Source organism: Lepus europaeus, chromosome 15 (genome assembly GCF_033115175.1).
Source record: "Lepus europaeus isolate LE1 chromosome 15, mLepTim1.pri, whole genome shotgun sequence".
In the NCBI taxonomy this organism is placed as follows: domain Eukaryota; kingdom Metazoa; phylum Chordata; class Mammalia; order Lagomorpha; family Leporidae; genus Lepus; species Lepus europaeus.
In genome coordinates this window covers 71,100,326-71,115,788 of record NC_084841.1, presented here as the reverse complement: position 1 = coordinate 71,115,788, position 15,463 = coordinate 71,100,326, and the positions used below count along the sequence as shown (strand labels likewise).

At 38.6% G+C, this 15,463-nt stretch overlaps 1 protein-coding gene and 1 pseudogene across 1 annotated transcript in view; one reads left to right on the top strand and one right to left on the bottom strand.

Moving 5' to 3' along the window:
• The window catches only part of SLCO6A1 (solute carrier organic anion transporter family member 6A1), a 138,109-nt gene that overhangs the window by 110,792 nt on the left and 11,854 nt on the right, over positions 1 to 15,463 (bottom strand). The window lies entirely within an intron of this gene.
• Positions 14,249 to 14,426, top strand: LOC133774770 (U2 spliceosomal RNA; annotated as a pseudogene).

The following is a 15,463-nucleotide window of genomic DNA, read 5'->3' as shown; positions in this document are numbered from 1 at the left end:
ATGAAGATGCTAAATAATAGGCAGGATCTCTGTGATTCAACTTCACTCTCTCATTGCCAGGGAAAATGAGAAAACAAGATCCAGCAATATGTATTGCCATTGCCATTGTCATGAAGTGTTTAGAAAGGACCTGAAGATTTTGGAAACCCAAGAAACCACAACTTATTGGTAACACAGCTGACATTTCTTTTTTACTTCAGGGGTGTGGGGGGTGTAGCTGGGGAAATTGTTCTTCACCTGTTTGATGTGATTCTAGTAACACATCCTCTGTATTAACACAGGTTGACTAAGCAAGCATCATGTGCCCCAGGAATGACTACTCCAGGAGCAGACACAAGAATCCATGTGTAGCCAATCAGTTCTTTTCTGGCAACTGATATGAATGCTGGATGGAAGGAGCTTCCATCTGAGATTGGGAGCCCTCAAGATAATGTAATTTTGGTGTTTCTATGGTCAGCATTGAGGTCACAGACAGACAGTCTATCTGAGGTCAATAAATCAGAATACCAAAACTAGAGATAGAAAGAGATTTAAAAAAAAAAAAGATCTCTTTGATTAGTCAAGATCCAAATCACCATTAATTTTTAACTCATATTTATCTGCCAATAAATTTCATTTTATTTTTTTTTATTTACTTGGCAGGTAGAGTTCTAGACAGTGAGAGAGAGAGAGAGAGACAGAGAGAAAGGTCTTCTTTCCGTTGGTTCACTCCCTAAATGGCTGCTACAGCCAGTGCTGTGCCAATCCAAAGCCAGGAGCCAGGTGCTTCTTCCTGGTCTCCCATGCAGGTGCAGGGGCCCAAGCACCTGGGCCATCCCCCACTGCCCTCCCGGGGCACAACAGAGAGCTGGACTGGAAGAAGAGCAACCGGGACTAGAACCTGGCACCCATATGGGATTCCAGCACCGAAGGCAGAGGAATAAAACCAAGTGAGCCGCAGCGCCGGCCCTCATTTTCTTTTTAAACCAATTTAAACTTCTGCTTCTAGCTGTCTAAGACAACACAGATGGTATGGAATATGAAAACTTTGATAAAGACCACTAAAATAAACATAGACAAATAAAATAAACGCAGGCACCTCTGCACATTTTTTCTGTGGTCCATTTCATATTCTTGTTAAACATTTCAATTGGTAGTTCTGCTATACATGTCAGCTGAGAAAGGTCTCAGGAGAATCCACTGAACAAAAATCCATGTCAGTAATTAGACCCACCTGTGCTTTATAAACTCAGATTCCAACAACTTTATTTTCAGAAACTTTGCAGGGAAATAGGCAAAGTGATTAAGAATATAGTCATCAGAGCCCTGCCACTTGGGTTGGCAACTACATTTTTGCCATTAATTAGTATATTAATTAATATATGAAATTGAACAAGTCCCTTAACCTCTTGGTGTCTCAATTTGCTCTTCTAAAAAATGGAAATAATTTTTCCCATCTGATAAGGCTACTGTGAGGATTAAATGAGCTAGCATATATGTATATATGTAAGAGGCTTAGAGGAGAGCGGGTTGGTAATCAATATCACAAAAGAGAACACATGATGATGTTTTTTAAGCTGTGGTATAGAATTACAATGTACTTTCATTAAATTTAAAAATGACCAGAATAATCTTCGTAAAATTATTGTGATCACTAACATTTCTTTTAAATGATGAATTTTGGATCAATTTTTATGTAACTCTGCCTCTGAATTATAAAATAGTCTGTGTACTTTTTCCATAGTTACTTAGGCTTTTTTTTAAAAAGAAGTAACATCCAAATGTTCATCCTTAACCTGAATCATTCGACAGATCAATGGCTTCCTAAGAACTTTATTTAAGAAGACTATAGGAATAACTAATTTAATGAACAGGAAGAAGTAAGTGAAGATAATTGTTCTGCTCCTTCTATAATGCATTCGGACATGGGAAAATTACTTAGTAATGCCTTCCCCAATTTTTGACACTAAAATCAATGATAGGGAATGAGCTATTCACCAAGTTCAGTAAGTGAATAAGCATTAATTCATTGCAATTAAGCCTGGGACCTACAAATTGTATTTTTAGCTAAGTTGTAATTTACAAATTGCAGACCAGTTTAGCAGTTTTAGTATTTGCTAAAAATGAAAAAATATTAAACACTTAGAAGAGGCAGAAATTTGGCATTGCTCCTTGCCAGATAAGAGATTTTACTTAAAGCATAGATCTTTATGTGTCTCAATACGCTTACTTATCACAAGACCTATTTATCTCATGGATTGCTGTGTGATTCAACAGAAATCATTTTTCTCAAGTTTTTTTTTAAAGAATTATTTTTTTTATTTGAAGGACAGTTACAGAGAGAGGTAGAAGTCTTCAATTCCACTGGTTCACTCCCCAAATGACTGCAACAGCCAGAACTGAGCTGATCCAAAGCCAGGAGCCAAGAGCTTCTTCCAGGTCTCCCATGCGGGTGCAGGGGCCCAAGGATTTGGGCCATCTTCTACTTCTTTCCCAGGCCATAGCAGAGAGCTGGATTGGAAGAGGAGCAGCTGGGACTTGAACTGGCACCCATATGGGATGCCAGCGCTGCAGGCTGGGGCTTTAACCCACTGCGCCACAGTGCCAGTCCCTTGTGAAGGTCTTTTAAATTTATGTGATTCAATTATAAATGTCCTTTTCTATATGACTTAACATCTTCTAAGCCATGTGCACCAAAAGCTTTTCCTATAGTGCTCATTATCACATCCTTACTGTGAGCATCTATTATTCTACATTATAGCAAGTAAGACACAAAAGTGGTGCCTAACTGCTCCAACATGACCCACAGTGCAGATGTGGAACCCAGATTCTACATCTAAGATACATAGGTCTGTCATAAAAACATTTCAAATTTCCTAACCCAGAACGACTTTTGTGTTTGGTCAGATGCTCAATCTCTTTTTCCTAGACCCCACCTTGGACTCCAGCCATGGCTCTAGAGATCAATTAATTGTTTGTTGTGATACATTTGGTGCTGACAGCCCCAAGGGATGGGCTGCCCAGGGCCTTTCCAATTCTGTGCTCTGAGAGTCCTGCCGGATCCCACTCAGCAGACACACACCTGCTGTTGGGCAGTAGTAACCCTGGGTAACCCTCAGTTAGTAGGGGGCAGAGTCAGCCTAATGCTTCTTCCTGCCCATCCTCAGGTGGACAATCCTGAGAGGTGTTTCACATCCTCCCTACACAGACTGAATTCTTATCACCCATAGCATTGACCAACTCAGTACTTGCCTTTGTCTTGGCTTCTCCTACCTCCCTATTCTCCTTCCCCCACCTCTCACTGCTGCTTTGTGTGACTGTTTTCCAATAATTACTAGAGCACAAATTCTTCCTCTAAGCTCTGTCATATGGAATATCTCAGATGATGACATGGACTAGCATAAAGAATTACAGTCCATCAAGTTTTAAAAGTCTTAATATCAAGCATTAATAACGGAAAGAGCCTAGTTGCTTCCAGTATTGTGGAAGAATGAAAAGACAGAACTAGGAGAAGGTATTCGCAGTTCAGTCTACAAGAAGGGAAAAATTCACTTCCTGGATATTATTCCTCAGGATACAGAGGGTGATGATAACCACTATGGTTATGAGCCTCTTAGGCAAAACCTTATCTTCATTGGGCTCCCATGTTTATGGTTTATCTTGTCTTTATAGATGATAATCTGCTGTCAGTTAGTAGAACCTCAAAGTATAACTACAACAAGCAGAATTTTCTCACAGCTGTCCCATCTTGGACCTCCTTTCATACTTCCTCTACCACTTATTAATTCTCCCTCTATTAATTAAAACTTCCTGATACTGATGGATCCTCTCTGAGGTAGAGAGGAAGACAAGGTACAAAGGAAGTGTTATTTTTCTTTGTATATTTAAGACCTAATTAAAGGGACAAGTAGGTCTACATATCATTGGTCCATTTGTATAACTTCACTAAGGATAAAAGCTCACTAAGATTAAAAATCAAACTATTTCTCTGAATAAATCATTCTAACCAATACAGGATTAACTTGGGTTTTTATAATTTTGTAACTCATTTTTTATAAAATATTGAATTTGTTATTTGTTGAGATAGCATATCTTCAACTTAAATTATATTCAAAGGCTTTTTGGTTCCAGAAAATAAATAGTTCAACAAATAAGTATAAAGATCATAGTCCAGGAGGAAAATAGGCAAGGGATACACACAATAATCAAAGGAAAAGATTTTCAACTTCACTCATATAAAGTAATCTTTAAAACAGTCATTATAGTAGCATAAACTTTCTATCATTTTGATTGACAAATATTTAAAACAAAGTTTGCCAACACACTGTAATTTTTATTTGGAATCTGACACATTGACTTTTCTGAATGCCTCTCATCTCCACATCACTTTCTGTTTTATTTTCCAAAGGAAGAAAGAATGTTATACACAGACATTCCCACATGTGCAGCACTTTTCTTACCCTAGGCTCTAAGGTTAAATAATCTAAAGAAATTTAACAGAAAATACCCTAAGGCACAATACGGACAATTTTCTGTTTTCTACCATCTAAAATTAATCGCAGAGAAAGAATTGTGGGGATTTGTTATTGTTAAACATTTTGCTTTTCATTTTATTTCAAAGGCAGAAAGAAATACAGAGACACACAGACATCTTCCATCCACTGGTGTCACTCCCCTAAATGCTCACAAAATCAGGGCTGGGCCAGGCTGAAGACAGTAGTCTGGAACTCAATCTGGGTCTCCCATATGAGTAATGGGAACCTAATTACTGTGCCTCCCAGAATGCACATTAGGAAGCTAGCATTGGGAGTGAAACCAGGAATCAAACCCAGGCACTCTAATGAGGCATGCCATCATCCCAAACAAGGTCTAAACCATTGCACAATCGCCTACCCTTGTATTATTTTTTTCCCCAAAGAAACCTTTTATTTAAGGAATACAAACTTCATGCACTTCATTTGTACAATTTTAGGAACATAGTGATTCCTCCCACCATACCCGCCCTCCCACCTACACTCCCACCCCTCCTCCTGCTCCCTCTCCCACTCCCAGTCTCATTCTCAATTAAGATCTATCTTCAATTAACCCCATACACAGAAGATTGACTCTATACCAAGTAAAGAGTTCAACAAACTGTATGAAAAAAAAAATAAAACTGTCCAAAGGTCAAGACAAGGGCTGTTCAAAGTCATTTGCATCTCGAAGTTGATTTCACTTCTTTTTTTTTTTTTTAAGCATTCTTTTTTTTTTTTTTTTTTTTTGAGGAACTTAATTAATTTTAAAGAAGAGCCCAAGAATGATATATCTTTTGGGAGCACTTAGACATAACTATAACTTATGATACATAATATCCTCCACTTAATACACTAAAACGAAGTAAATCTTTGAGAATCCCTTCATTATTAAAACAATTTCTACCTAACATCACTAAAAGTTTTCAAAAAGATGTAATTAGTTTGTATGCCTAATCTCTCTTGCCTTAAGTTTTTTTCATTTATAAATCTGGAAAGACAAGTTCTACTTCATACAAAGAGGATAAAATGAGAAACTGAGACAAGCCTACTGGCCCAATGTTTGATATATTCCAGTTACTCAAAAAATCATGACAAATATTTTTTCCATTTTTGAAATCCAGAAATGAGAGCTTTTAGTAAGTTCTGTTGATACTATTGTGTATTTGACTAAATAATAATAATAGCTATCACATGACACAGGCATTGTGGAGAGTATTGTTCCTATGCTCTCTCTCGTTAGCTCGGTCCTCTATTAAATGAATGCATACATTATCCCTATTTCAAGGAAGAGGGAAAATTGGTCAGAGTGTTACCTAGTTTACTGAAGTCATAAAATCACCTAGAGTTCAAACTAGGTCTAAACGAAAGGCCCAAGCTCTTAGCTACATAGATCCTTATAAATATCACTAACTTATTACTTAAAGACTTAACAAGGGGCCTATGCTGTGGTGCAGCAGGATAAAGCCCCAGCCTGCCATGTCAGCATCATACATGAGCACTGATTCAAGTCCCAGCTGCTCCACTTGTGATCCAACTCTATGCTGTGGCCTGGGAAAGCAGTGGAAGATGGCCCAAGTCTTTGGGTCCCTGGGCCCTTGTGGGAGACCTGGAAGAAGCTCCTGGCTCCTGGCTTCAGATCAACTCAGCACTGGCTGTTGCAGTCATTAGGGGAGTAAACCAGTGGGTGGAAGACTTTCTCTCTCTCTCTCTCTCTCTGGATCTACCTCTCCCTGGAACTCAGTCTTTCAAATAAATAAAAATAAATCTTAAAAAGAAAGACTTAACAAAAATTATAATGAAAAATAGCCAACTGACAACCACTATCAGAGAAAGAGAGAGACAGAGAGAGAGAGAGAGAAAGATCTATCTTCTATCCACTAATTAACTCTCCCAAATGGCCACAATGGCAGGGCCTGGGCTAGACTGAACATAGGAGACTGGAACTCTGTCTTGACCTGTCATGTGGGTGGCAAGGGCCCAAGTACTTGGACCATCTCTCTCTGCTTCCCCAGGCACATTAATTGAGAGCGGCACTGAAAGTGGAGCAACTAAGACTCCAGTTGGTACTCATATGGTATTCAGGCCACACCCACTGCACCACAGCACCGGCCCCAGAAACATCAACACTTTAATACGTCTTGTGTTCATCATCAACATGAAACTCCAGATACTTTTTATTTTACCTGTGTAAAATGAGAAGCTTAAAATAGGAGGTTATGTAGTTGTCAAAACTGCCAAACTTATTATTTATAACACCTTCCTTTTCACGGTTTCTGTTTGCTTGTTTTCATGGAATTGGGAGGGTAAAAAGGAAGCAAGCTTGAGACTTCCTTCCTCTCTGTCACTTTCTTTCCCTTAACTCTCAGACTAATTTTCAAATTAGAATCGGTTGTTCTAAGGGTGGTGTGGGACAGGTAATGTTCTTTCCAGACTTTCACAATAATTTACCATAAAACACTTGGATTATCATTTCATGATGAATATTTATTTGCCTCCCACTCACTAACATATCTCTTAATTGAAGATCAGTAAGGTTTGCACAAAGTTTGAATTTATTATTGACTTCTGAATATCACTGCTGAAGATCATTAATTCAACAGTGGAGGATTAGCAAAGCTACTGAGGATGGCAACACCACCAATTGTAGTATGTGACTTTGCTATAAGACATATTCTGAAAATTTTTAATTCATTGACTTTCATACTACATAATCAAAGGTTATAACACCCCATCTATCTATATATATACAAATAGCACTGAAGAGTGTAAACACGTTTTTAATTACTTTAATAACAAATACTGATTTGTTTTCAATTAACCACCAGTAGATCTTGATGGAGGATTGCTCCTCTGAGGAGTGGCACTCGTTTTGTGCATTTGTTGGCTGTCATCTGTCTCACACAGCGGGACACTGAACGTAGCTGTAGCGTACCACCGTCACAATCATTAAGTTTCAGTTACAAGAACTTTACTTCTCTGCCGCTGAAGTCAGAGTCGACAGAATTATCACACTTTTCTTACAGTGCTGTTTTCCTGTAAGACTTGAAAATAGATTTACTTGCACTCAGATAACTTTGATTTCTCACTTGGCTGGAATGTAGCAAGCAGATTGCACATGAAGAGCATTCATTCTGATAAGTGGGCTCTACCCTCGGTCCAGGTTACTTGTATTTATAAAAACTGTTGCTGTGTTCTTTTGCCATTAAGGTGGTTTCAAACTTGATTTTTCAAACTCAGTTCCCATAAATGATCTTTTCCACTCCCCAAAATTAAAAATATCACTACAGCTGGGAATTTTTGTTGGTTTACTCACTTAATGTTTCTTTTCCCTGGACATTTGATATGAATAGTTTATGGGAAATAGGAAAAGCTGAGAGACATGGAGTTATGACACATTTTTATGGCACTCTATGTATTACTCTCCAGTTTCAGAAGTTCTATTAGAAATGTGACTTTTATGTGCCAAATTCAAGAAATCTAGTAATTTGCAGCGCATAAGGAAATTACCATGCACTGTGACTCTAATACATTGTAATAGCACTGTTTTCTCTTATGTGCTCTGATTTGGACTGTTTCACATGGGATCCAACTCTCCTTGCCGACTGAAGGGTGGTCACATGACCCAGCCTGAGCCAATCAAAGCACAGCTATTGATTCACAACTAGTCTCATGACTTAAGCAATAATAATAATTTTCACTGAGACTGGTCTAGAGATATTGGGTCTTTTTCCACTACAATCACCGAGCGGATATAACGTTGAGCTAACAGCAGGCTTCCTCCCTGCCATATGCAAAGAGCCTGTCTTCAGAATGAAGCCAACACAAAGATGGAGACAGAGACAGAATCCTGATAACACCATTGAGCTCTCTTCCACCTGACACACATCTCCCCACCCCCAGGAGTGTGTACCAAGGAATCCTGTTGTTTTCTTCTCCTTAGAGAGGTTGCTTTGTGCTTTTATCCCTTACAAATCAATGATTCCTGACTCATACAACTGTGTATCTTAAATGTGATATATATATATATATATACATATACCAAATTCTGGAGTAATTCATTCGTTCTATCCGAGTTTTATCAATAAATTCCATTTTTGTTTCATTTTTACTGTTTTGCGCACATCCAGAATCTATATGCTACTGATATTTTGGTGTAATTATCTTGGATAAATTTTAGTAAAACATTCTATTACCTTACTATTGAGAGTTATAATTACATACACACACTTGTTATAAATAACTTTATTTGTTATTTGTTACACAAAGCAATGAATATAACTGCTTTGTTATTATTTTTTATTTCACCCCTATCATGCCCCCTTTTGCCCTGTTTGGAATAACCATTTGCTTTCTCACTGTTTGTTTTGTACCAAATCCTCACTCCAATTTTTTCACCTTGAGATTTCACCTCCCTTCTTCTTCACAGACCTTTGTGATGCGGGACAGGGACTGGATTCCTGAAAGCCTCCTTCCTCTGCTCAGCTTTTCTGGTGCAACTTCCAGTCTTCTATCTAGGTCTTTTCTCAGTGAAATTCTTAAACCAGGTTAGACAGAACTGCCTTGTCTTGAGAGAAGGAAAGGAGCAAACCAAGGGTCTTGGTCGTTGACGGAAAAGGGTTTTAAGCTCCCCAGTGCCCCCTCTGAGGAAAGAAGAAAAGGTTAGGTTGATGGCTTCTTGTGTCTCTGCGGCTCTGCGTGTCAGAACAGATTGTTCTCAGCCAGGCTGATGGGGCTCAAGTCCCCACCTGAAATGCCTTACCACACTGCCAGCCCTGTGGAGAGGCAGGGTGTGAATTATCTCCCAGAAGAAAGGACAAAGGACTGAGAAAAGCTCCTGATTAGCTGCTCTCAGTCTGCCAGGGTGCATCTCCTGGGCAAGGAAAACAACAGGCCAACAGGGGCTGCCCGGCTCTTATTTTCAAAACAAGATAATTAAGAATGTTTGCTAAACAGTCACTGTGTGGTTGTCCTAAATTGTCTGGGTGCTACACCTGGAGCCAATTTAAGTTCTGCCATAGAACAAATTGTTTTGGCAAACTGTGGAATTTAAAGATGAGTATGTTTCTTCTTTAAAATCCCTCAGTGATCTGCTGTTGGCCTCTTGCTTCCTGTAAAAGGGAGCAAATTCTGTTCATGGAATGGCTACTATTCCTCAATAGGACTAAGGAAATTATTTGAGATTTTGCCAAGTTCTCTTGAGTTTGATAATTTTCATTTTACAGCAAAGTGTGCCTCCAAGAGAACCAACTTGAATGAAGCTGTTTTTGTTTATGTTTTTCTATTTTTTTGTTTCAGTTTTTTTGTTTTTATGCAAAGCTAAGTCTGTAGCACAGAGGCTAAGGTGAGCCTTGGGAAATCCCAGTGAGATTCTCAGACTAACTTGAAGCACTTACTGTATTTGGCCTGACTTACTGGAGTAAAGGGAATAGATACAGTTAAAATAAGTATTCTGGAACACAAATTAGAAAAAAAAGAAAAATCACACAAGAAAGCAGAAATAAAACCACAATAAATGCGTATGTTAATAGCCCTGAAATTCAAACCTACCTCAGAGAATTTCATCTGGGGGTGCATCTGAAATCATAATGTAATTTCTGTGCTTCCCACCTGTCACTGTATTTTTGGTACAGGGGTCACCAGCCAGAAGTTGGAGTCTGTGTGAGATGCACTCTCTCTGAAATCACACAATAGCTGCTAACTGCACAGTTGACATTCACAATTCAAGTAGAGAACAAGAGCAACAGCTTATAGAAGATAACATAAAGGAAAAGAATTGTCTATTCCCCTATGTAATCTGATCCAGTGGCACTAGTCAGAATTAAAGTTCTGACAACTGAGGATACACTTACACCGAAGACTCAATTTGAGGGACCAGTACTGTGACATAGAAGGTAAAGCCACTGCCTTTTCCTCCTGCATCCCATATGGGCATCAGTTCAGGTCCCAGCTGCTCCATTTCTGACTCAGCTCCCTGCTAGTGGCCTGGGAAAAGCAGCAGAAGATTGTGCAGGTGCTTGGGTCTCTGCACCCATGTGGGAGACCCAAAAGAAGCTCCTGGCTCCTGGCTTTGGCCTGGCCATATGGAAAATGAACCAGCAGATGGAAGATCGATCTCTCTCTCTCTCTCTCTCTCTTCCTGTAGCTCTGTCATGAAAAGGCTCAATTTGACTACTCTCTTAAAAAAAAAAAAAAAACTATTACTAGTTAATCCATTTAACAGAGAGTAAGTGTGTGAGAGAGATTTCCTAATGGTATGGTTGAATTTATTTGTTGTTTGAATTATAGACAATTTTAGTCAAAAAAAAAACAAATCAGAATTGCATAGATCTGAATAGTTATTCACCCAAGCTCTTAGGTCAGTTTCTTACATGTGTTGCTGCCTCCAGACACCTGCTGGACATTGTTGTAAGACATCGTGTTCCAGCAAACAGGATCCCGTTAGTATTGAGATGCATTCCAGCGAGTGAGGGGGAAACTCAAAAGTCATTTTAGGTTCTGTAATATAATCAGTCACACTTCATAACATTGACACATTATTAACTTTTTTGCTGTTCATTATAATCGACTCTTTAAATGAGAAATTTTTAAAAGACATTTCCAGTAACTAGACCAAGAGCCACCTGTAAAATGAGTATACCTGTTAAGTCTACCAGAAATTGTTCACCAAATAGTTTGCACCAAGCTTATTCTTGAGAAAGAGCTGTGAGCCATATCGCCTGGTCTATTCTGACTATCTCTATGGTCTTAGCACTTCAATGTAGAAATTTTGGAAACTACCACAAGGGACTGACATTCCTAACAAGATCCCTTAATGTCTTAGATGTCTTGGCATCTGAGTACTTACTTTAAAAAACCTGAAATAAATTAAGACCATCTAATCTGTAAATTGGGGTTAGTTTCCAGTCTTTCCTTCCTCAAAGAAAGTCTTAAGAAAGGCTGGAGAAATGACTTCATAGGGTCTCTTCTATCTTCTTTTTCTAGCTTTGAAACACCCTCTTCCAGAGAACAAGAAATGGATCTACCCACTGAATTCTATTTTTTTATCTATCCAAACAGAGCACTTACTGTCTCTCTTCCAGATACTGGAGTTCCAGTTATTTGCTTCAACCACAAAGAGTCAGCAGTTATAAAATTTCTATAGGTGTTCTTATCATCATTGCACAAATCTGTACAATTAAGAAATTTTCTTTAGACTCAACCCTTCTAATATGATGCCCTTCCTCTGCCCCTGGAAGAAAAAAAACAAAACCAAACCAATAAAAACGGATAAGTTGGATGACCAGCAAATGCAGATAACAATAACAAGAAAAGTCATGCTTAGCAAGATTCCTTTAAACATAAAGCTTTAGGGAGCTGCTCATTAACTCCAAAACACTGCACTATCAAACAAGTGCAGGCAACTCATTCACTACAGCACCAGCATCTTAGTTGCTTATTGGGTTGTAGAATTTAGATAGAAACTCTGAAACTCCGGAAATGTGAAAGTGCAAAGAACAGGATCTGGGTGAGTGTAAATAAGACAGAGCAGTTACTCTGAGTAACTTCTGTAAAACTCTTAACTTCAGCATCATCAGCTTCCTTGGCACTAAGTTGCAGAAGGCTTCGTTGCCTCTTACATCACCAGAATGGTGCAAGGCTGTCTTAGTGAAACAGACACTGACTTCCTGAGAGGGAAGACAGTTGTAAAACAAATGCTTTAAACAAACCCCTTTCCATTAGAAGGGCTGAAACAGGATATAGTCCTGACCAAGCCACAGTTCCGGAGAGTAGAGAGCATCCATGTGGCCAGACAGGAAGCAGGTCTACAACCATTCGGAGCTATTTATTGTTTTTGTACAGCATTTAAACCCCAAAACCAACACAACTGATTATATACAAGAGGGCAAAGGTTTATGGTTAAAGTCACCTGTGGTGAATAGTGAACTAAGCTTAATGTACGTGGGAAGGTTCTTCCATTAGTAGGCTGCAGAAATTATTCTCTAAAAAACCTAGAATCGCATCTTTTTATTTGGCTGTCTTAAGAAATGAATCAAAACTGAGAATTTATTATATGATTTGTTATACTCTAGAAATGAAACATTATGTGAATTAGATGTTTTAATTTCCTGTAAGTACTTGAAATAGTTCTATAACATTAAGCATAGGCAATATGTCCAATACTTAAAACAACACATACTTAAGCAAAACGAGAAACAGTTTAGTCTTTGAATATTCCTGGGCACAGTGGGAATAACATCATGATCTTGGCCGCTGCTACTCTTTAGAGACCCGTGCTGCTAGGAAACACAAGAAACATGAAGCTTTGCAACCATGTGGGATGACCATCCTAAATCGAGGGAAAAAAACAGTTCCTAGTTGCAGTGTCTTACAAAGACACCACAACAGCTGGGCAATAAGAGCATGCCCAGAGCTGAGAACGGTTTCCAAAGTCTTACACAAATGATTCTGCCTCTAAGTCCAGTATTCGCAGGAGAGAATTATGCACCCTGGTTTTCCTGGAAACTCATTTATTTAATTTATAAAATCCACTGGACTTTTTTTTAATGTTCTGTTCAGAATACAGAATTTAAAATTTAAATACAGCCACTCTCTAAAATGGACTTTTCATAACACCAATATGGAAGAAAATAATGGTGTGGACCCTAATGAACCAACTGACATTTTTCTACTCCAATTTTTCTGGCTTATGTGTGGACATCAGCATTTTGGTCCATTTATGAAAGCATTATATATTGATAGGGTGGGAGGGATTTTCACCAAATGAATTAAAGTACATTCAAATAAAGTATATTTCCAATTCTTAACATTGCTGGTTTAAAATAATTTAGTCTTAAAGTCTAATTTTATAATTTTTAAAAAATATAGTTTTTAAATACAAATTGCTTTTAGTTTCTTAGTGCTTTGTATACTACAGTATTGAAAGTGTTTCCACTAAATTACTTGGAATTATGGGTTTTTAAGTTAATTGGAGAATCCTTTTTATAATCGTATGAAGGAGATGTGTATTCCTCTTCCATATCTAAGCCTCTTTAACGACATTAATGTAATTGTACGTTTGAGATCTGATACAAATTTCATGTGAAATAAATGAAACTGAGAATTAAGGTATCTCCAATTAAACCACTATTTGTAGAATGAAATTTTAACTTGTGTGTTTGTGCTTAGTTGTTGCTTTTATTTTTATATCCTGTTATCAGTTTGAAAATATGAGGGTACTTCAAACAGTTTGTAGAAAATGAACTGAAATATAAAGTTTATTTTGGTGTGAAAGAAACTTGAAACCCATACATAAATTTTTCACAACATATTTTTTCATGAACTTTTTGAAGACCCTTTATATGCAAAGATTACAAATTTTTTCACCAAAAGCAACTTGTTTGTTTTTTTTTTGTTTTTTTTTTTTTTTTTTTTTTTTTTTATTTGACAGGTAGAGTTCTAGACAGTGAGAGAGAGAGAGAACAGAGAGAAAGGTCTTCCTTCCATTGGTTCACTCCCCAAATGGCTGCAGCGGCCTGAGTTGTGCCTATCCGAAGCCAGGAGCCAGGTGCTTCTTCCTGGACTCCCGTGCTGGTGCAGGGCCCAAGCACTTGGGCCATCCTCCACTGCACTCCCGGGCTACAGCAGAGAGCTGGACTGGAAGAGGAGCAACCGGGACTAGAACCCGTTGCCCACATGGAATGCCAGCGCTGCAGGTGGAGAATCAACCAAATGAGCCACGGCACAGGCCCCAATCAACTTGTTTTGAAGTACCCTCAATCACTTCTCGGCCTTTTGGCTAAGATCAAGTGTTGAAATACCCTCATATATGTGAACTCCTAGAAGATTGAAACTATGCTTTATTCATTTTTGTATCAGTTAGGCCTAGTATTGTGTCTGGCACATGTTAATAGAAGTGTTGTAATTCCAGATAGTTACATAATCATCTCCCCCCTAATCATTCTTAACACAAGTACTGCTGCTAATGTACAAGATGAAAAATCCTGTTCTTCAATTTAGAAGCTTAGGGATTTCTTGCTTCCTCAGTATTCTAGCCCAACTTTCTGCTTTGCCTTTGAGAAAACTACGTTTTCATTATCCAGTGTCAGGGATTTCTCCCTTACTCTGTCTCTTATTAAGAAAATGCATGTTAGGCCGGCGCCACGGCTCAATAGGCTAATGGTCTGCCTACAGCGCAGGCACCCCAGGGTTCTAGTCCTGGTTGGGGCGCCGGATTCTGTCCCGGTTGCTCCTCTTCCAGGCCAGCTCTCTGCTATGGCCCGGGAAGGCAGTGGAGGATGGCCCAAGTGCTTGGGCCCTGCACCCTATGGGAGACCAGGAGAAGCACCTGGCTCCTGCCTTCGGATCAGCATGGTGCGCCGGCCGCAGCATGGAGGTGAACCAATGGCAAAGGAAGACCTTTCTCTCTGTCTCTCTCTCTCTCACTGTCCACTCTGCCTGTCAAAACAAAAACAAAAAGAAAATGCATGTTGAAAGAGTTTGTTTTATACATTTGATTATTATTTGGAATCGTCTTACCTTGATTACAGTAAGAATAAAAAGCAAGATAAAGTTGACCCTTTGCAGTTCTTCCGATTCAAGTATAAATATCATGTTTTAAGCACTTTCTTCCATATAATCACTAGGTGGAGCCATTTACTTAAGCTAGGTGTAGGAAACTAGCTTGTGAGCCTGTACCAAGCTACTCTTCAAAGGAGCTATAGCATTTTGTAAACCCACCAACACAGGCTACTTCACATTCTTTGGCATTTTGCTACTCTTTGATTTTAGTCTTTTTAATACCTGTAGACTAGTATATCGTTGTAGTTTAAATTTGCATTTCTGTAATGACTAAGGATGTCAAACATTTTTGCGTGTGCTCGTTTGTCTGTTTTGAATCTTCTAGGTTGAAATGTCTATTTAAATAGCTTGCTTAATATTTATTGGGTTGATTCTTGAAGTAAAAAAATTCCACTCCTTAACAGTTATCCAAG